At 38.0% G+C, this 21306-nt stretch overlaps 1 protein-coding gene and 1 pseudogene across 1 annotated transcript in view; both read right to left on the bottom strand.

Moving 5' to 3' along the window:
* The window catches only part of LOC148677872 (BTB/POZ domain-containing protein KCTD8-like), a 194204-nt gene that overhangs the window by 4288 nt on the left and 168610 nt on the right, over positions 1-21306 (bottom strand). The gene's annotated exons all lie outside the window — the stretch shown is intronic.
* LOC148677873 (uncharacterized) overlaps positions 19089-21306 on the bottom strand; it is a 75459-nt pseudogene continuing 73241 nt past the window's right edge.

Genomic DNA, 21306 nt, shown 5'->3' with positions numbered 1-21306 from the left:
ATTTCTTTATTTAGTAGTTTCATTAGTGACAAAGGCTAAACTTTCTTGGAAAAAAATAATTTTATGTGTTGTAAAAAACTGACTAGCTTAAACAAAATATATTTACAAATCCTTTCGCCTGGCAATCTACCTGAATGCTCAACTATCTGAGAAGCCCTCTGTGAAACCATGTTTAATATTAATTCATATAAGCCTCTCTGACAGAATTGCTACTTTTCTGACTCCTCACTCTCTGCCAAATCTATTTCATGTTTGCATGTTCTTTTGTAACACAAACTTTTCTGTGATTTTTTTTGTATATCTAAGCGTTCCTGTGTCCCTCTTCTGCACTATGGCTAGTCATGGCTTTTTTCTTTTTGCTTATTTCAAAGTAACACCTGCTCCATTTCCCAAACTTTTTGCTCATTCAATTTGTAGACTGAATTTTAGTTTTAGCCTTAAAAAGCTTAGGTTTTCTTTTTTTTGTTTCTTGTCCTACAACTGTTTTTATTGATCACCAAATTATTGCACTTGACATGACTTCTTTCATTCACCCTTTCCTGAACGTCTATGACAAGCAGAGATAGTGCTGTCTCTGCACTGGTGCGATCTTTTGCAGCTGAAATTTTGCTGTTTTAAACGAATAAGAAATTAGATTGCTTATAAATCTATTAACTTATTCTACATAAACACAGCATAATTGCTCTTGAAAATGCTCTTTTTCTTGTTCGTTTTGGAGACCTTGATCAAAACTGATTTGAGATGTCATAAAGGTTTTAGTTTCTCTGTATATTTCTCTTGCAGAAAAAGTGTGCATTTCCTACATTGCTTTGTATGTCGAGCTTTTAACTTTATATTTAGGCTCAGATTTCAACTATAAACCATACACTAATTACTAGCAGTAAATGCTGATGTTTTGCTCCCCCTTACCACAAAAATATATTTGTATTGTAGCTGGGATGAACTTTTTTTCAGATGTGTCTCTCCCTACTGCAATTCGGATATGGAACGGTTAAAGATGGCAACAAGTCAGGCGCCCGGTGGGGGGGCACTAAAAAGCCAAATAGGAGTGGCTTAAGCGACATACACAGTGGTGTAACTGACAGTTTTAGGTAGCCTAACGTGTACATTTTGCTTTGTTGCTGATAGGTTAAGCTTTTGAAACTCAGCCCCAAAGTCACATAACTGATTTTTCACCCTGTTTCGTTAGTTAAACGCAAGGATCACAAGCACCACCATGTTAACTGGGATGCGTAGTTTTTAATTCTGTTTGAATTATAACTGTACGTAATGTCTTCATATTTGGCTACGGCTTTAAAGAGAGGGCGTGCCAAAAATTTTCGGTACCGTCGTCTCCACTTTAAAGGTACCCAAGTCATGATAGGATTTGACCTCGAACGTTTGCTCAGCGTAGCACAAGGCAGGATACACCCTGGATAGGACACCCATTAATCTCAGGGCAAACACAAACACAGGGCAAACACATAACACTCACACCTGGGACAATTTCCCCAGATGCTAATTAGCCTGCTAGCATGTCTTTGAATTGTGGGAGGAACCAGAGCACATAGAGGAAACCCACATAAACACATGGAGAATATTCAAAATCGATGCAGATACTGTAGCACCGCAGATCTGTAATTAATACCAGGGCTTCAGCACTGCTAGGTAGCTCTGCTAACCACTGCACCACTGTGCCTCCTGATTCATCGATCCATTAATCTTCTAACTTTATCCAGTACAGGATCATGGGGGAGCCAGAGACTATCCCAGCAAGCAAAAGGTGTGAGGCAGTATTCAACCTGTACAAGATGCTAGTCTACTGCAGGTCACACAAAAGACATGCACACTCACTAAAGAGCAATTTGTTTCAGACGCCAATTAAAATACTAGTATGTATTTTGACTGTGGGAAGAAACTGGAACATCCGGAGGAAATTCACTCAAACATGGGGACAACACACACAGATAGTACTCCAGGTCCAGAATGGATCCCAGGTCCCAAGCATTGTTCATTATTTTGAGTTGAAATGTAATTCTTTTTGTGTCGTACACAGATGGATAGTAGAACAAGCTGCTGAGTTGCTCTATTATGCTTAAAGAATTATGTGGATTGGAGAGCTCCAGATCAGACTGGGGGGCTGTTTAAAGTATTCTCTGCAATTTCCTACCAATCAGAAGACCATCACTAAAACAGACCTGGAAAAATGGGATTACATAAAAAGTCAATTATAGTAATTAGAAACTGAAATTCCAGTTAGTCATTCCAGTTAGTTGGCAGTACAGTTGGTCCATATCTGAGATGACAAGTGAAGGTAGGTTTGGGCTGTAGAATGCCTGCATTCACACATTTATAATGCTTGTAAATAATAATTGTGTGTTCATAGGTTAGTTTTTTACTGTACCTTAAAGATGTATCCCCTGCTTATACTGCTATCACACTATAGCATATACATTGATATTACAGTATTTATTATAACATTTTAACTTTTCAACATATTTTTGTTGTTGAACAATGTGATGCCTCTGCACATTATAAGAGCAAACTGCAGAACAGTTACATCAATCATTTTTTTCAAAAGAATCTGCAGTCACTCACAAGTGGTTATACTTGATATACTTGCCATTATAACTACCTGATATTACAGTTCCCCTGTTCATGATAAGATGTAAATGGTGATATATCAATCAACACCTTTATGTTTAAAAATCTGATAGATATTAATCGATATTTAATTGGTATCAGTACTAATACAGTATTTAGGAGTGTCCAGTAAATGATACTGTATTATATGTATTGTACAGTAAAATACTGAAAATCAGACAGAAAATCATCAAATATAATGATTGATTATTTCATTTTTATACAGAATAGCACCTGATTTAGTTAATAAACTCTTGAAAAGATAATGGATATGTTCATGCAAAAAAGAAAATACTTTTTTTTAATGTCATAATTCTCACTATTGGCACCTCTCTAGTTTACTTTGTTTTTTAAATCTAAGACTCCATGAGAAACAAAATATGATAGTTCCAAATGTTTGCAAGCGTGATCACTGATACCTTGACATGAAGTGGGGGATGAGCAAGACAACACTCATCAATTTTTACCATGATACCACTGAGAGTGTCCTGACCAGTGTTATTACGGTTGGGTATGGTGGAGTCACAGTACAGGACAGAAAAGCCATACAGAGGATTGTGAGGTCCGTGCATAAAATCATTGGGCCTGAGCTACCCTCCATCGACCGGATATATCTCAACTGCTGCCACAACCAGGCTCGAGCTATACTTCAGAACCCAATTCACCCTGGCCATGATCTGTTTTCACTCCTGGGTTCAGGTAGAAGGTATCGCAGTATCAAAACACTGACCAATAGATTCAAAAACAGTTTTTTCCCCCAAGCAGTCCTCATCATAAACAGCTCAAATAATAGCACCTGCACTTTAAGGTACTGCACTGTTTGCACTATGCCCTGTCTTGGCTGTATTCTAACATCTATTGTCTAAATTAATTGTCCATGTCTGTTTGTCATTTGTGCCTATTTTTTCTCTACTGTTACTGGATACAGCTGAACGAATAACCATTCCAATACACTTGTTGTATATGGCACTTAAAAAATCTTGAATGATGAAACTGCTACAAGCTGCTCTGAGAAACAAAACTTAAGCATCAGCAATGGATATGTCTCTGAAACAAAGGTTTTAAAATGGTGCTTCTGACAAAGGTTGGATTATCACCATACATTTAAAGATGTACATCAAGAAATAATAAAATAAATTAATTAAAACATTATGTTATATAAGGAAATTAAATGTAAAGTGAAATACAGCACAACTATAAGCATTAAATATCTTTAAGCACTGTAGTAAAGCAATGTGGTAATGTGGAGTTAATAGCAAATAAATGATATATTGTAATTATTCTCATCTTCATTAATATGAAAACCAAAAACTATCAAGAACACTCCATGTAATGAAACGTTAGTAAAAGAATGTGACATTTAGGTTTGTATATTGTTGATAGAGAGCCCAGGATGATCCTTGTTAACTTTTAAATCGATCAGTTACAGTGTATTGACAGTTTCAGTGATCAGAATACAATAATACCAGAGATCAGCCTGGGCATCTATCAACAGTAGTAGTATGTGGTATATGTCATACTGTATAAAACAAAATGACAGTTATGAGGCCATTCTTGCAGAAATCATTTTTTACAATTGTAGTTCAAGTCAGTAGCTGCGTCAGCATGTGTCAGCACTTCTGCTGCGACCCACTATGCCTTCCGCTAAAGCTTTTTCTAGTTTTTTTTCGTCATTCTATCTCTTCCTGGGCTACTTGCCCCCTTCTCTCACCAAACTGGCAGTCCGTCTCTTCTCAGTGATCTGATCCAAGACCAGGCATTCTTTACAGATGTCGTCGTTATAATATTCCTAAAGGATTTAGTCTGAAATTTAACACCTTTTCTTTGACTCGGATATCACCCAGAGAAACACTCAGAGACTTCTACAACAATTTTTCAGGAAAGTCAATCTTTCTACCATTTTCTCCCTCAAACAACAGATTACTCGTTCTGACAACAACATCAAAGAAGCTAAGGAATGTTTACAGCTAACAGCTCCACATCACCTTCCCTGTATAACTAACCTCATCAGATCCCAAACTCCAAACTTTACCAGTTCCTCACTGCAGAGAAGAATAAAAAACTCAATAATCTTTTACAGAAAAAAAAGTCCCCCCAGTACCTTCACTAATCCTAATCTTGTTGTTACTATACCCTCAGACATTTTCCTTTCACAGGACGAGCGATCACTTCTCAGCAAAGGCCTCAGTTTTGTACCACTCCAGGATTCGGGTCAGAGCATATTTTGCTAATGACTCCTCTTCACTGGCAGCTGACAACAACCCGGTTTTTTATGTCATTAACAATATCAGTCCTAAATAAAACTGTTATACTGTTACTGTAGCCTGGTGTAATGCCAATATTTTCCACATTTTACCCCTCAAGATCCATTCATGAGACATGGTATGCTGGCTTTATGCAAACACAGTTAGTACATTCAGTTTTTTCTCAACAGCTTGCTCATAATACCTAATATCTTTCTTCAGCCCTGCCTGCAGATTGTGTGACAAGGTTTTATCATCAGTTCTTCCCACACTATATACACACTGTAAAAATACACAATGAGAGAAGATAGTAGATTTACTTGTACAGATGCAGCCATTCAAAATGCGCGGTAAAAACCCGCGGTACGGTAACCTACCCACAAGCCACCGCGGGGCACCGGAGCATACCGCAGGGCAAGTGATTGGCTGGCCAAAATGACCGACAGGGGCACTCGTGGTGCATTGGTTGGTAGTGCAAAGATTTAATCATTTAATGTCTTTACTGTGCACATTTTAATCCGCTTAGTTTTGAATATTTATATGGATTTTACCACTAAAGGGAAATTTTAGTAGCTGAGCATAAAAAGAAGAGGAGCATAACGCATCTGAAGGTCATAAACGATATTAATTTAAAACATTACTGTATGTATGTAAACTGTACTGTGTATGGCTGGTCTTGGTAGTTTAAAGAAAAAATACACACCAGTCTTCCATTTCTCCCTAAACATTTTAAGCATGAAAGTTTTATGAAACGGTACCCAAATATGCGATTGCTGTATAGAATGAATTTTAATTAAAAAAAAATATTTAACACGAACATTAAGCTGTTTACATCTTCCGCCTGAGAACAGTCACCCGTTGCTACCCAACGCAGAATGGTGATTGGCTGACACCATCTGACACCCCTCTGATTGGAGAAAAAAGACGTGCTGGTTTGCTATACCAGGAAGAGGATTTCTTTCAATTCTAAACGTGTATTTTAAAAGTTTAAGAAATAAAAACCTTACAGCGTACACAGATTTCTAAACTGATCAGGATCGTTATCTTTGTCTTATGCATAATAATGTTCACCGCTCTGTCCAGCAAATTAATAATAAACTTTATTTTATATAGCTTTTTAAACGAATAAGTAATTAGATTGCTCATAAACCTAATCACTTGCTTTTTCTTTTTATTTAGGCTCAGATTTCAACTATAGATCGTATTATTAATAACCATAATAACAACCAACCAACAAAAACAACCATATAAACATAATACCAACCAAAAACATAGATAACAACCACAATACAAAATCAAATAATCAAACCATTTTACACTCGCAAGTCCTCCAATTATCATAATCCCGCCCCTTATGCAAAACCAAACCTTCCTCCCATCCCAGTTTATCCTGTTTATCATAAACAAAATCCACCTCAATTTTCAACATAAAGCATTACACAAAATCAATACCTCAACACTCCATACTCAACAACGATAATTCACAAACAGCCAGAACATGTAACTACACATTCCCAAACATACCTACTTTCCATAGCCCCGCCCCTTATGCAAAACCAACATCCCTCCCCTGTTCTCTCTCTCCCCTGGCGGTTGTAATTGTTTTTATTTTCAAATAAATTTTAGCAAAGTCATGTATTTTAAAAATCTTAAGATTTTTCTATATATGTCTTTATTTAGTGGTTTCATTAGTGACAAAGGCTAAACTTTCTTGGAAAAATGTCTTTTATGTAAACTATGTTTGCTATTAATTCATTCAGGGCTAAAATATGTTCATTGTCTTCTAATGAAAGAAGGGTTCCTTTCGCCGTAGTCGGGAGCCTAGCCTTTAACTAGTAAGTACTGTATTTACTGGGTTTTTGAGGGGGGGTGTCTTTCGCTAGAAATCTCGCCTCCTACTAAATACTAAATACCCGTGAAACCGGTTCAATTCGTCACAGCCAGCACTCCTGCAGAGAGTTGGGTTGTACTTGCAGTGTATACAGTACACGCGTTATGCTCTTCGTTAATGTCTGTGAAGTTTTATTTAATCTCTGAGCCATACTGATTCTTCTGGAAGCCAGTTTCCGCCAGGGAGTAAAAAAAAAAAACACACTATGGTATTCTCTCCAATGCAGTGCAGTTAAAAACATACCTCTGATGCTGCTCCTAAATGAATATCGTTTATGACCATCAGAAGCTTTATGCTCCTTTTCTTTTTCCAGTGGATTGAACAGGGAGAGGCATTTCATGATGTACTTTTCACTGATGAAACAACAGTGGCTCTGGAACAGTTTTCAACCAAGTCGTTTTATAAAAAGGGGAGATATGTACACGTTACTGAAGCTAAAAGTTTAGCCTTTGTCGCTAATGTAAACACTAAATAAAGACATATAGAAATCCCTACGTTACAGACTGTATATGGCTGGTATTGGTAGTTTAAAGAAAAAATACACACCAGTATTCCACTTTCTCCCTAAACATTTTTAGGATCAGAGTCTTACATGTGGTTATTTCGAAAACGTTTGTACGTGCTCCTTCTTACCATGTTACTGTTTACCGTTACTGACCATATTAAGTTTAAGTACGCTGGGCAAACGTTCCGAGGTCAAATTCTTCCAGCACGGGGGTACCTTTAAAGCGGAGACGACGGCACCGAAATTTTTTGGCGCGCCTTCTCTTTAAAGCCCTGGCCAAATATGAAGACAGTACGTACAGTTATAATTCAAACTGAATTAAAAACTACACATCCCAGTTACCATGGTGGTGCTTGTGATCATTGCGTTTAACCAACGAAACAGGGCGAAAAATCAGTCACATGACTTTGGGGCAGAGTTTCGAAAGCTTAACCTATCAGCAACAAAGCGAAATTTACACGATAGGCTACCTCAAACTGTCAGTTACACGACTGTGTATGTCGCTTAAGCCACTCCTATTTGGCATTTTAGTTATGGAGGCGAGAAGACGCCCCCCCCCCCCCCCCCTCTGGGTGCCTGATTTGCCGCCATCTTTAACTGCTTCGTGTCCAAATCGCAGTAGCTACGCGTACGAAATAAAGTTCATCCCAGCTACAAAACATATATATTTTTGTGGTAAGAGGGAGCAAAACATCAGTATTTACTGCTATTAATTAGTGTATGATTTATAGTTGAAATCTGAGCCTAAAAATAAAGTTAAAATCTCGACAAAGCAATGTAGGAAATACAGAGAAAATAAATCCTTTCTGACATCTAAAATCAGTTTCGATCAAGGTCTCTAAAACGAACAAGAAAAAGAGGATTTTCGGAGGGCAATTACGCTGTATTTATATAGAATAAGTGATTTATGAGCAATCTAATTTCTTGTTCGTTTAAAACAGTGAAATGTCAGCTGCAAAAGATCGCACCAGAAACAGCACTCTCTCTGCCTGTCATAGACGTTCAGGAAAGGCTGAATGAAGTCATGGTGATCAATAATAACAGTTGTAGGACAAGAAACAAAAGATAGTGAAAACTTAAGATTTTTAAGGCTAAAACTCAAATTCATTCTACAAATTAAGGCAAATGAAAATTCAGGACGTTAAAGTGCTAGAGGTGTAAAAAAATACAAAAATGCACATGAGCAAAACGTTTTAGAAATGGAGCAAACAGAATAAAAGCCATGCCTATAGTGCAGAAGAGGGATGCAGGAACACTTGCTTAGATATACAAAAAAATCACAAAAAGGTCTATGTTACAAAAGAACATGTAAACATGTACATCAATTTCCCTTCGCGATCAATAGTCTTATCTATAAACATGAAACAGAGTGAGGAATCAGAAATTAGCATGCATAAAAAACAGCAATTCTGTCAGTGAGCCCTAAATGAATTAATAGCATATATGGTTTCATGGAGGGCTTCTCAGATAGTTGGGCATTTAGGTAAACTGCCAGGTGAAAGGACTTATAAACATATTTTGTTAAAGCAAGTCAGTTTTTTCCGCAACACATAAAAGACATTTTTCCAAGAAAGTTTAGCCTTTGTCACTAATGAAACCACTAAATAAAGACATAAATATAGAAATCTTAAGATTTGTTTTATTTAATGTTGGTAGCAGGATGAACTGTCAGGTTGAGCTAAGTGTATATTTTGTCGCAGGGTTGCTGCAAGATGTTAACAGTGAAAAGGGTATTTAGAAATGAGTTATTTCAAGATGAAAATTTTCAGAATAATTGCAAATCTAGCAGGATAGAGAAAGCACAGAAAACTGGCAGTTAGATTGATCAGATTAGTATGAAAAGTCATTTAGCAAAGGGAATGAGAAGAGTGACAAACTAGTACACTTTAGATCTTTTTTTCTGAACCAGGGAAAATCTGATCATGTTTCCCTATAACAATAATAAAAAACTTTATTTTATATATTACCATTAAAGGTGGCATCTCAAAGCAATATGGTAGATGTAAAAACAGATAAAAGGACCACAGATTACAAAGTAAATACATATAAGAAAGACAAGCAGTTAGAGGTGCGACCAAAATTAGAAAATGAAGCAGATACAGACACTAAGTCTTCTGAAAAGAAAGGTTCTGAGGTTAGATTTAAATGCACTCAGGGTACGTGACTGATATCACTGGGAATACAAATTGAGAGCTCTGGGGTGCAGCTGGAGAAGACCCTGTCACCCACAGAATGTAGATGTTCTTGAGGACAGCTAGAAGACCAGAGTCAGACAGACAAAGGTGGGGGAGTAGACAGATAATAAGCCATATACTGTAGGTACAGAATGAGGATGAGGAATTTGAAGTTGACTCGAAACCTGATAGGTAACCAGTGCAAGGACTTGAAAACAGGTGTAATGCATCCCTGATAGGATTCTTGCTGTCATATTGTGAACATATTGAAGATTGCTCAGTGTGGATTTAATTTCCCCAGTGAACAGGATGTGCATTTATTAATTCTAGGAAAAAAAAGCCTTTCTTAATTTCTCTAGTTCTTAGTTTCTCTAGTTCCCTTTAAAATAAACTATTATCCCACAATGCAGAGTATTAAATGGCCAGTATTTACACATGATATTTGTGATTTAAAGAAATTAACACAAGCAGCTTTTGGGGATTTAAGTGTTGGCTGAGTTATTGCAGGATAAAAGACTAGAGATGTTGGTAAGAAGAAGATAATTTTGGGAAAGCTAAGGAATACACTGATAACAAGAACACTTCCTAATGGGGTTAGGCATACTTTTGATGAAGATGATGAAGTTAACAGACTATATGTTTACATAGATACTGAAATGAGGATTGTATTTTAGATTTTGTGCAGTTACTAGTATTGAACTTTGTGTTGGATGCACATGAATTGAAGGAATGGGCAAACATAGCTGATGCGGATCCACAGAGCCAGCATATTAAGATGTTTATAATTAGAGGTAATTTGTTTAAATAACTAGGTATGGATACTGATGTGCAAGAGAGGTGGAAAGGCCAGCACTATAAAATATTTTATTCTCAGTGAGATGCTGCCATTTCATAGTGGGTTTCTAACACTGTGTATAGTCCATCTATTTCTAATCTCTTTATCCAGTACTGAGGATTTGGAGCCTATCCCAGTAAGCAACGGACACAAGGCAGAATACACCCTGGACATAGCGCCAGTCCATCACAGGACAGACAGACACAAACACACACACACCAGGGCCAGTTTTCCCATAAACCAATTAACTTACCAGTATGTTTTGGAGTGCGAGAGGGAGTCATATCACACATACGGAGAAAAACCATGTAACCCAGAGAGAACATGCAAACCCCACACACACAGGATGGCAGGAATTGAATCTAGGACCCCAGTGCTCCAAGATAGCAATGCTAACCACTTTGCCACCATTATAAATGGATGGATATCTTAGTTATCTTTCTAGTTCACAGGTTTGCATGCATAATTTAATTTTGAAAGGCGCTGAGACATCAGGTACTACTGTTGTATTTATGAAAAAGAAACAAAACAAAAAACATGCTAACAACTGTGCCATCCTACTCCTTAGTTAATACATTTTATTATTCATAAACAGTTAACATTGTTAGCAAAATATTTTGAATTATATTTAACCCTATTTTTTCTTTAGTTTTGTATTTAACTTATTATATGATAGTCAGACTTAATGTATATTTGAACAATGAAAATATATTTTTACAAGATTTTACATTAAGCACTTAAAATTATTATGGTTAATAATAGTAAACTGTAACATGCTGTAACAAGATCGGTTAAACTGCTAAGAAAATCCTTTCAGAGAAAATGTTTCAGGTGTGAAGAACAAACCTGTTCCCACACACCCTGCCCCCACTACCATTAGAATATACACAAACATTTTAGCGTTTCATTCTGAGCAGAAGACCCTCACACCTGAAGAGTGCTGGCTGTGACGAATTAAACCGGTTTTACAGGTTTCAATCACAGATTGGGAATCAGTAAAGTAACACACAGCGCCACTGGATTTGATAATACTGTACCTAACCAAAATCCGCAATATGGAAACAGAACCTGTGTAATTGTTGATAGATGATGTACTCGTAGCATTTTTTCAAGACGAACTACAACATTTAAAAAATGACTTGTATGTACTTGATATCTCTAATCAATCCACGGGTTCCAGCACAAAACGAAACTAAAACGCATACCGTTTCGCACTTCTTATTAGTTGCTCAAAAGTAATTTGACCGTATGAAATGCATAATATAAACCTAGAAACATATACGTGAGCAGTACTTAAGCACTGTAGTATCGGTGTTAAGACATACCTCTCAAATACTGTAAATCAAGTTAAAAATATCTCAAGACCGATTCTGGTCGTAATGAAACCATGTTTCGTGTATGTTTTCTTTTTCATCTTGAAATAACTCATTTCTAAATACCTTTTTCACTGTTAACATCTTGTAGCAACTTTGCGACAAAATATACACTCTGACAGTTCATCCTGCTACCAACATTAAATAAAACAAATCTTAAGATTTCTATATTTATGTCTTTATTTAGTGGTTTCATTCGAAGCTTACAATGTTTAGGGAGAAATGGAATACTGGTGTGTATTTTTTTCTTTAAAGTACCGAGACCAGCCATATACTGTATGTTTATGTTAAGATTTCCCTTCAGTGGTAAAATTAGATATGAATATTCAATACTTAAACGGGCACAGTTAAGACATTAAATATACATATACATATTGTATACAGTACAGTTTGCATACGGTAATATGTTTATGTTACGCGATTAAAAAATAAATAAATAAAACTGAAAGGTCCAGCACCAGCTGGATTCGAACACACAACCTGCCAGTTGGTAGTCACGCAACTAGACCAGTAGGCTACAAGACAGCTCGCATAAGCAGGCAGGCGAAACAGCCCTCCCGCAGTACACGGATATAATCATACCGTTATTAAATTCTTGAGATACGCGATTCCATATTATATTCCCTTTAAATCAAATTCTAAAAGTATGCTTGTTGACTCCGGTATCACGTTAGTTAAAGACTTCGAAGCTTACAATGTTTAGGGAGAAATGGAATACTGGTGTGTATTTTTTTCTTTTCATGATAGGTGTCGCATTTTAAATCATTTATTTAGAAATTATGAAACGCCCTGTTAAAAGCAAGGAAGTTTTTATGCCCGTTGAAGTAAAACGAAATGCCTGACAAAGTATGGCTTGGACAGATTCCAAGTGCTTGTTCAAATGTGCTAAAGAAATTATACTTTGAGTATACAGCTTGTCCAAAGTCATCCATTATTAATACAATTAGTAATATCTTCAGTAAAGGCTTTGATGCATAAATATTTCTGATAAAGTTAGGTTGTGTACTTTTGTCCAACTGAGCAATCTTGCTTTCATAAAATATACCAACATTTTAATGACTGATGATTAACATGCTGTAATACACAGTTCAAAATTAAAGGCTCAAATGCTGTACATGAGAGGTTAAGCTCCCCCTGGCGGTTTTACAAGGCGACGCCGGATAGTTAGTCACGTGACACACGTGAAATGCGTGATACCGCGTGATACTGTGACACGCCCACCGGGGTATGCCGCGAAATACCTCACCCATTTTGAATGGCTGCATCTGTATATCCATGCTTTGTTCTATGCATTGATCAGTGCTTGACCAATGTGCAGATAGGTTTGGATAAGTTTACTATATGAGTATGATCTGTATTCCTCTAACAGAGTAATAAGACATAATAAAGCTTACAACATATCAAAAGATAAAAGGCATTTGATGTGGGCATGTCAAAGGAGATGTCTGTAGGTCCTCTTTGTCCCTGTGAGTACAGAAGTCAAAGCCTTAATGCAGAGTGTCAAACAGTTGGTGATCACAAATTGGGTTGGCATTACATAATATTAACTAGCAGCTTTTGGTAAAAAATGTGAAGTGGGAAAAAATTGTTGTTGCAGATTACAGTAAGAAGCTCATAAAATACCTAAATGTACAGAGAAAATACAGAGTACAGATCATGTCAAATCCAAGTTGTCTTATCCACTCATTGTTTTATGTATACCATGTACAGTATTTATACCAGGGTGTCCTAGGAATGACTTACAAATGCATCTAAGCAGAGGTCGGGGACATAGACTCTAAATGATCCCTGTTCAAGACCACAGTTATTGAAGCAGCTGCAAGGAGCTGTATCCAAAGGTGGTTGTTGTCTGTTATGGCAAGAACCCTAGGACCCAATGGTGGACTATAAGCTGAAGAAGGAGGCCTTCCATGCATTGTTACAGAGAAGTCTCCAGATTTGTGTGAGAGTTACTGGTAGGCCAAGAGATCTGCACCTGTAGTTGTTGCTGAAGTGAAGGACCAGGTGTCAGATGAGTTTGGAGGGACCATAGAGAATGACTGTCGGAAGGCCTTGAAGATGTTCTGCTAAGCCATTCCAGGAGGGAAATGCTTGATGTTGCAAAGGCTGTTCTCAGAAATGGTAGTGAAACATTGCCCTTGACTGGGGATATTGTTTCAATTTCAATTTCAATTTATTTTAAAATAGCGCCTTTCACAACAAGGTTGCCCCAAGGTTGCCATTGAGAAATTCCAGAATCTGGTGGATACACCCTCCTTTCAGGAAGCAGTTCCAGAAGCCTGAGGTGGATCTGGGTCCATTTCAGTGGCTGAAGTTATTGTGTTGATTAAACAGATCCATAGCCGTGTAGCGGCAAGGCTTGTTAGTAAGACAGATTTAAGTGTTTCTGTGCTTTCCCAAATGAGGCCCCATCTCTCTGTTCATCTCTGTGGTGCAGCCACAGAGAAACTATTCATGCAGGCTGATTTAAAGATGTTTTCTTTTGATAAGGGACAGCTCCCAAATGGGGATGCACTTAGCTAAGCCTGGCTATCATGATCAATGGTCATCCATTGGCGCCTATCTGTCTAGGGAGTGCCAGATGGACATCTGGACTGCATTCCTAGGTGTCAGGAGTAAGTGACTCATATCTCACCTTGATCAACCAATCAGGGACTGGTAGGGCCGAGTAACCCACGTGGGACTCTGATGCCCAGGAAACTTTCAGCCAATGAATGAGCTGAAGTTCCTCCAGGTAAAAACAGGCAACAGAGATCCTGGAGAAGGAGAACCATTCTAAGGACTATTCCAGTAGGAGAATTCTAAGGAGAATTCCAGGGGTGCAAGACAATTCCAGGGCAGGACGGCCCAGGAGCAGAAAGGCTCCCAAGGGCAGGACATTCTAGCAACGCGCCTCCTGACCATCCTGAGACTCAACCCGGACAACCATGGAATGGTCAGTGTGTCCGAGTGCCAGAACTTTCCTTTGTTCTAAGAGTCTAGAGCGGAGGTTGCCACGAGTAACCAGAGGATCCACCCGAGGTTAGCACCAGCAGCAAGCCTCGTGAACAGGTCGGAACTGTGGACAGCTGAATCAGTATTCAGAACTAGCGCTTCATCAGGAACGAACCGGTCCTCTCCTGACCTGCTGGAACCCACAGTCATCTTTTCTCCTGTGCACAAACTGTGCTAGTTAAAGCCAACACTAACTAGCCGGTCAGTGAGCATCAGCAGCGCACCGTCGCAAGCCGCACAGCACAGCCTGGCACCGAGCCAGAGAGCCCGGATTGGACAGCAACAGCCTGCAACTGTTTCTTTGTGCCCGCAGGAGATCTGAATCCCCAGAGATTGGATGAGTATTCAACTTCAATGCATTACAGCTTGAGAATTAAATTGTTATCCCAACCAGTTGATATCAATTTAATTCCTAAGAGTTATGTACTTGTTTTGAGTATCTAATGTAGAAGTTATAACCAAGTTCATTTACGAAACGGTCTAAATGAATGATATACTGAACGTATGTCCTCTTGATGTATGTAACTCTTCGTAACTGAATGAATATATATCTTTTGTATTCTGATAACCCTCCCGATAAGATCGGTTAGGTTTATATGCATATTCTATGTATTAATAAATGTATCCTCGTGTATTAGTACCTGTGTGTGTGCGTTGTTTGAGTTATATCGCATGGTTGGATTCTAAAGCCATCAAAAGAATCAATTTTGTGATTTACTGCTACAATTAATAAATTGTCCCAGTAAATGCCCAAACCCTACAGAACTGGTGCCTTCAGAGAGCACACTACACACATAACAAAAGCAATAGAATATATGTGTGAAATAGATGACACAACTATCTAATCTTTCACCAACAGATTACAAGGAGAAGAGCTAATGACTTCTGAGTTATAATACATCTATTATAATATTTTATGGTCTACTTGTACACTTTATCAGTCTCATTTAGTTACATCACATTCATATTCTCAGATACAAGTAAGAAAGCATTTAGTAGTGTGAACTAAACGTCAAATGTGTATGGAATAATTGTTCAACTCTAAATAATTATTATATAAATAAGGAAGTCTTATACACAAAGATGCTTTTGCCAAATTTTTAATTTCCCACTGAAGAGACAGGGACAGATATTGTCTGACTTGTCAGGAGCTTGCTTTGTGGAGGCAGTGTTCCTGTGCAGAGAGAAAATAGAGAGTTTTTTCTTGTGTTGTCCAGCTCTGCCAGAAGTTAGCGTCTTGCTGAATTTGTAGTATTTAAAGCATCTTTTACCCAATTGTCTTCTTGAGGTCTGGCCACAAGGTAGACTGGTGGGAGAACTAATTTTGTCCTAACTATAGGATGGTGCTGAATTTGCTTGGTTATTCAAGATGTCGTTACAACTCTTTATTTCATTGATTGGGTCAAAATGAAAGTGAGTTCATGAATACAAGATTGCTTCAGTTTCAGAAATTCTGTAATTCTGGCCAGAATTCTGTACTTTGCTGACTCACTCTTTAATTACTTTTGAGATTCGACTGCCCTTGATACAGATGCAGCCATTCAAAGTGCGCGGCACAGACACGTACTGGAGGTAATTGTCTACGGCCTCGCCCATCGTGACACGCGATGACACAAAATACCGGGGTACGTGATTGGTTGACCGACAGGGGCACCCGTGGTGCATTGGTCGGTCATAGAAAGATTTAAATGTCTTTACTGTGCCCGTTTTAGTATTGAATATTTATATGGAATATTACCACTGAAGTGAAATCTTAGTAGCTGAGCATAAAAAGAATAGGAGCATACTGTAACGCGTGTGAAGGCCATAAACTATATTAATTTTGGAACATAAACATACAGTATATGGCTGGTCTCGGTACTTTAAAGAAAAAATACATACCAGTATTCCATTTCTCCCTAAACATTTTAAGCATAAAAGTCTTTAACATGTGAAATAGCGTGTAAAAAAGTGGTAGTTTTAAGCTTTTCTGCTAATATAATATGGAATCGCGTATCTAAAGAAATTAATAACGATATAATTATAGTCGTGTACTGCGACAGGGCTGTGTAGGGCTGTTTCACCTCTCTCTCTTCATGCGACTTCCCCAGCAGCCTACTGGTTTATATGCCTGTCTAGTAACCCCCAGGTTGTGTGTTCAAATCCAGCTGGCACCCTGACTTTTCTTTTAACAAACATTTCTTTGAAAAAATAGAATAGCAATATTATGGACAATTAATTTACTTTTTATATTTCTAAATATCACAACATGATCGAATTTAAGTCATTTTTCATAAAAACGAATAGTCACCTTCTTTCCTTCTGACAACTGTCCCTGCTTCTGCTTCCTGCTCTCCCGCACCCACGACCAGAGAGAGAGAGAGAGAGAGAGAGAGAGAGAGAGAGAGAGAGACAGACCCAGGGGTGCAGAACACCCAGGGGTCCAGTCACATGACTTTGGGGCTGAGTTTCGAAAGCTTAACCTATCAGCAAGACAGCAAAGACATTTTTCCAAGAAAATTTAGCCTTTGTCACTAACGAAACTACTAAATAAAGACATACATATAGAAATGGACAATTAATTGACTTTTATATTTCTAAATATCACAACATGTTCGAACCCAAGTCATTTTTAATAACAATGGGTAAACTGGGTCAACTATCACAAAGCTTTAGAGAACTTAACATTTTTATTATTAACAAATTGTAAATACGACATTTATATTGGCGTTATTAATTTTTCACTTGAGTGTATGGAGAATTGTGAGAGCAGACCCCCCCTCTTAGGCTGCGCAAACGATTGTTTACATTTTTATTAAATAATGGAGGCTGTATGCGTTACAACATAAACATTTACTGTCAAACTTTAAATCAACAGTTGATTTAAAGACGATCTGTCAAAGTGCAATGAAATACAATTTAAACTGTATTACAGCAGCACAATGTGCTTTTTCATCGTGTGCCTCTCTCTGGTCGGGGCGCGGGAGAGCTTGCTGGCCGGTGGTGACGGAAATAAATAAAATAAAGGCAGCTTTTAACTCCGCAAGTCACACACCAATACTACATTTCTCCCTAAACATTTTAAGCACCAAAGACTTTCATGTGTTTTTCATCACTCTCTGCGGGAGTGCTGGCTGTGACGAATTAAATGGGTTTCACAGGTATTTTCAAGTGGTCGAGTCTTCAGCGGGAGGGGGGGACAAGCTGCCCAGCCGACAAAAAGTAACACCCACCACAGAATTTCGTTGATCTAACTAGCAAGGATGGGACATTAGTTAGCCAATATGATAAAGGAATAACTTTTTTATTTCTTTAACACATTTATTTGAACATTTCCATCGATTGTACAAGCACTGAAAAACTGTTCAATCCCTAGTTTGTCGGGCATTTTCTTTTACTATTACAGATAGAAATACTCCCTTGCTTTTAACAGAGCGTTTCATAATTTCTAACAACGAAAATTATTTAAACTGCGACACTTTTATCATTCAACAAGAGCTCAAAATATCTCAAGGATCCTCAAGAGATCAACAAAGACAACAGAAAAAGATATGTGTATAAGATACTGTCCATGGGAGTCCAACCTGTTTTATCTACGCTAAGTAGTCTAATATTTCTTCATTACACAGTGAAGTTAAAATTCCGGGATGTGCCTGTGTACGCTGGGCAAACGTTCCGAGGTAAAATTCTTCCAGCATGGGGTTACCTTTAAAGTGGAGACGACGGCACCGAAACTTTTTGGCATGCATAAAAAACAGCAATTCTGTCAGTGACCCCTAAATGAATTAATAGCAAACATGGCTTACATAAAAGACATTTTTCCAAGAAAGTTTAGCCTTTGTCAAACCACTAAATGAAACCACTAAATAAAGACATAAATATAGAAATCTTAAGATTTTTTGTTTCAATGTTGGTAGCAGGATGAACTCAGGTTGAGCTAAGTGTGTATTTTATCGCAGAGTAGCTGCAAGATGTTAACAGTGAAAAAAGGTATTTAGAAATGAGTTATTTCAAGAAGAAAATTTTCAGAATAATTGCAAATCTAGCAGGATAGAGAAAGCACAGAAAATAGGCAGTTAGATTGATCAGATTAGTATGAAAAGCCATTTAGCAAAGAGGGATGGAGAAGAGTGACAAACTGGTATACTTTAGATCTTTTTTTCTGAACCAAGGAAAATCTGATCATGTTTCTCTATAACAATAATAAAAAACTTTATTTTACAAATCACCTTTAAAAGTGGCATCTCAAAGCAATACAGTAGATGTAAAAACAGTTAAAAGGACCACAGATTATAAAGTAAATACCCAGACAAACGCAAACGTGTTTTTAATTAAATGCTTTTATTCATTCAGCAGAGAGAGAGAGACATCCAGCAGAGAGAGACACACACACCGGTTTTCATTGAGAAAAAGTAATTGTTTTTTTTACATTTCTCTTGTCTAACAGGAATGTTTTGTTTGTGGACAGACTGTTAGACTAGAGGAAAAGAGCTCCTCCTTCTTCGAAGCATTTCTTTGATCCGATTACGAATTATTTTCCAGTTGCACGAAGTAAGTGTTGAGAATCTTCGATTCACCATGCTACTAATGGTTTCTCGGAGATTGCAAGGCAAGGCACTTTTGCCTCTGGACCCATCGAAATTTACAGACGTGGTCCACCCCCAGTAAATTTCAAAAGTCACAAGATTTCGAAACACGAGGACAGCGTAGCAGTTGGCTCTCGCTTTCCCATCTATATCGATGCACTGCAAGTACAACCCCCCCCCTTTCTCTTGAGTGATGGGCAACAGTTGGATATCTGGGAGAATTGTTCATCCCTCTGGCGTCTGTGAATTCCGCTCTATAAATGGTGCTTCCTGAGGGGAGATAGACGGCGGGGACAACATCAGCCAATTCCTGCGCAGTGGTTAGCAGAGAGGCCTGGATGGAGTGTCCTGAGGTGGTGTGTGCTCTGTGGGGGGCAGAGCTTCCACCAGAATTTGATCTCGGAACGTTTGCCCAGCATACTAATATAGGCACATCACGGAAATTTGACTTCACTGTGTAATGAAGAAATTTTAAAGACTACTTCTTAGCATAGATAAAAAAGCTTGGATTCCCATGGACAGTATCTTATACATATATCTTTTTCTGTTGTCTTTGTTGATTTCTTGAGGATCCTTGTGATATTTCGAGCTCTCGTTGAGAGCTCTCGCAGTTTAAATAATTTATGTGTGCTAAAGAAATAAACAAAAAAGTAAGTTATTCCTTTATTATATTGGCTAGCTCATGTCCCATCCTTGTTAGTTAGATCAACGAAATGCTGTGGTGGGTGTTACTTTTTGTCAATGAAAAAATAAAGTCTTTTCATTTAAAATGACGGTTGCAGATAGTGTGGACCAGCGTAATACTTTGAGTTTTACTGGTGGAGCTCATAAAGCTGTGTCTGGATATCTTGGTCAAATATCGGCTAGTGTGTATTGTCTGTTTGGGGTTCTGTGGCATTCCACATGGCTGGGCAGCTTGTTCCCCCCTCCCGCTGAAGACTCAACCACCTTAAAATACCTGTGAAACTGGTTTAATTCGTCACAGCCAGCACTCCTGATGAAGTGATGAAAACCACATGAAAGACTTTGGTGCTTATAATGTTAAGGGAGAAATGGAGTATTGCTGTGTGACTTGCGGAGTTAAAAGCTGCCTTTATTTTCTTTCTTTCCGTCACCACCTGCCAGTGAGCTCTCCTGCGCCCCTAAAAGAGAGAGACACACAAAGAGCCCTGCTAACAAAGCACCTTGAATTGAATTGAATTGAGGGGGGGAGGGAGAGCGAGCGAACGAGCGAGAGAGAGAGAGAAACACCCAGGGGTGCAGAACCAGGGAACTATTTACATATTAAAACTATTTCCCAAATGTAATATGTGCTTTTCTATATTTATTGTCAATTAATTGACCATAATATTGCTATTCTATTTTTTCAAAGAAATGTTTGTTAAAAGAAAAGTCACGGCAGCAGCTGGATTTGAACAGCCAACCTGTGGGTTACTAATCCGGCACCCAGACCACTAGGCTACTGGGTACTGTGATGCAGTATATGAATATAATTCTATCATTATTAATTTCTTTAGATATGCGATTCCGTATTATATTAGCAGAAAAGCTTAAAACTACCACTTTTTATACACGCTATTTCAGATGTTATTTAAAGACTTCGATGCTTAAAATGTTTAGGGAGAAATGGAATACTGGTGTGTATTTTTTCTTCAAAGTACCGAGACCAGCCATATACTGTAATACTGTATGTTTATGTTCCAAAATTAATATTGTCTATGGTATCACATGTGTTATGCTATTCTTTTTATGCTCAACTACTAAGATTTCCCTTCAGTGGTAAAATTGAAGGGAAAAATTCCATATAAATATTCAATACTAAAACGGGCACAGTAAAGACATTTAAATCTTTCTACGACCGACCAACGAGTGCCCCTGTCTGTTAACCAATCACGTACCGCGGTATCGCGCGTCACGATGCGCGAGGACGGAGCCAATTACCTGCGGTACGTGTCTGTGCCGCGCACTTTTAATGGCTGCATCTGTAGGCTGTCTTTTATAACCCAGCTGTAACAGTGGGAAATGTACTGTACCTGCTCAGTTGAACTTGTTCACCAAATTACTGTCTTCTGTTTACCTGCAGTAAATACATCTATGAGAGAAG

The sequence above is a fragment of the Lepisosteus platostomus genome, chromosome 1 (genome assembly GCF_059453375.1).
Source record: "Lepisosteus platostomus isolate fLepPlt1 chromosome 1, fLepPlt1.hap1, whole genome shotgun sequence".
NCBI classification, from domain to species: Eukaryota; Metazoa; Chordata; class Actinopteri; order Semionotiformes; family Lepisosteidae; genus Lepisosteus; species Lepisosteus platostomus.
The sequence above is the reverse complement of the archived record's forward strand: the minus strand, read 5'-3'. Positions and strand labels throughout refer to the sequence as shown.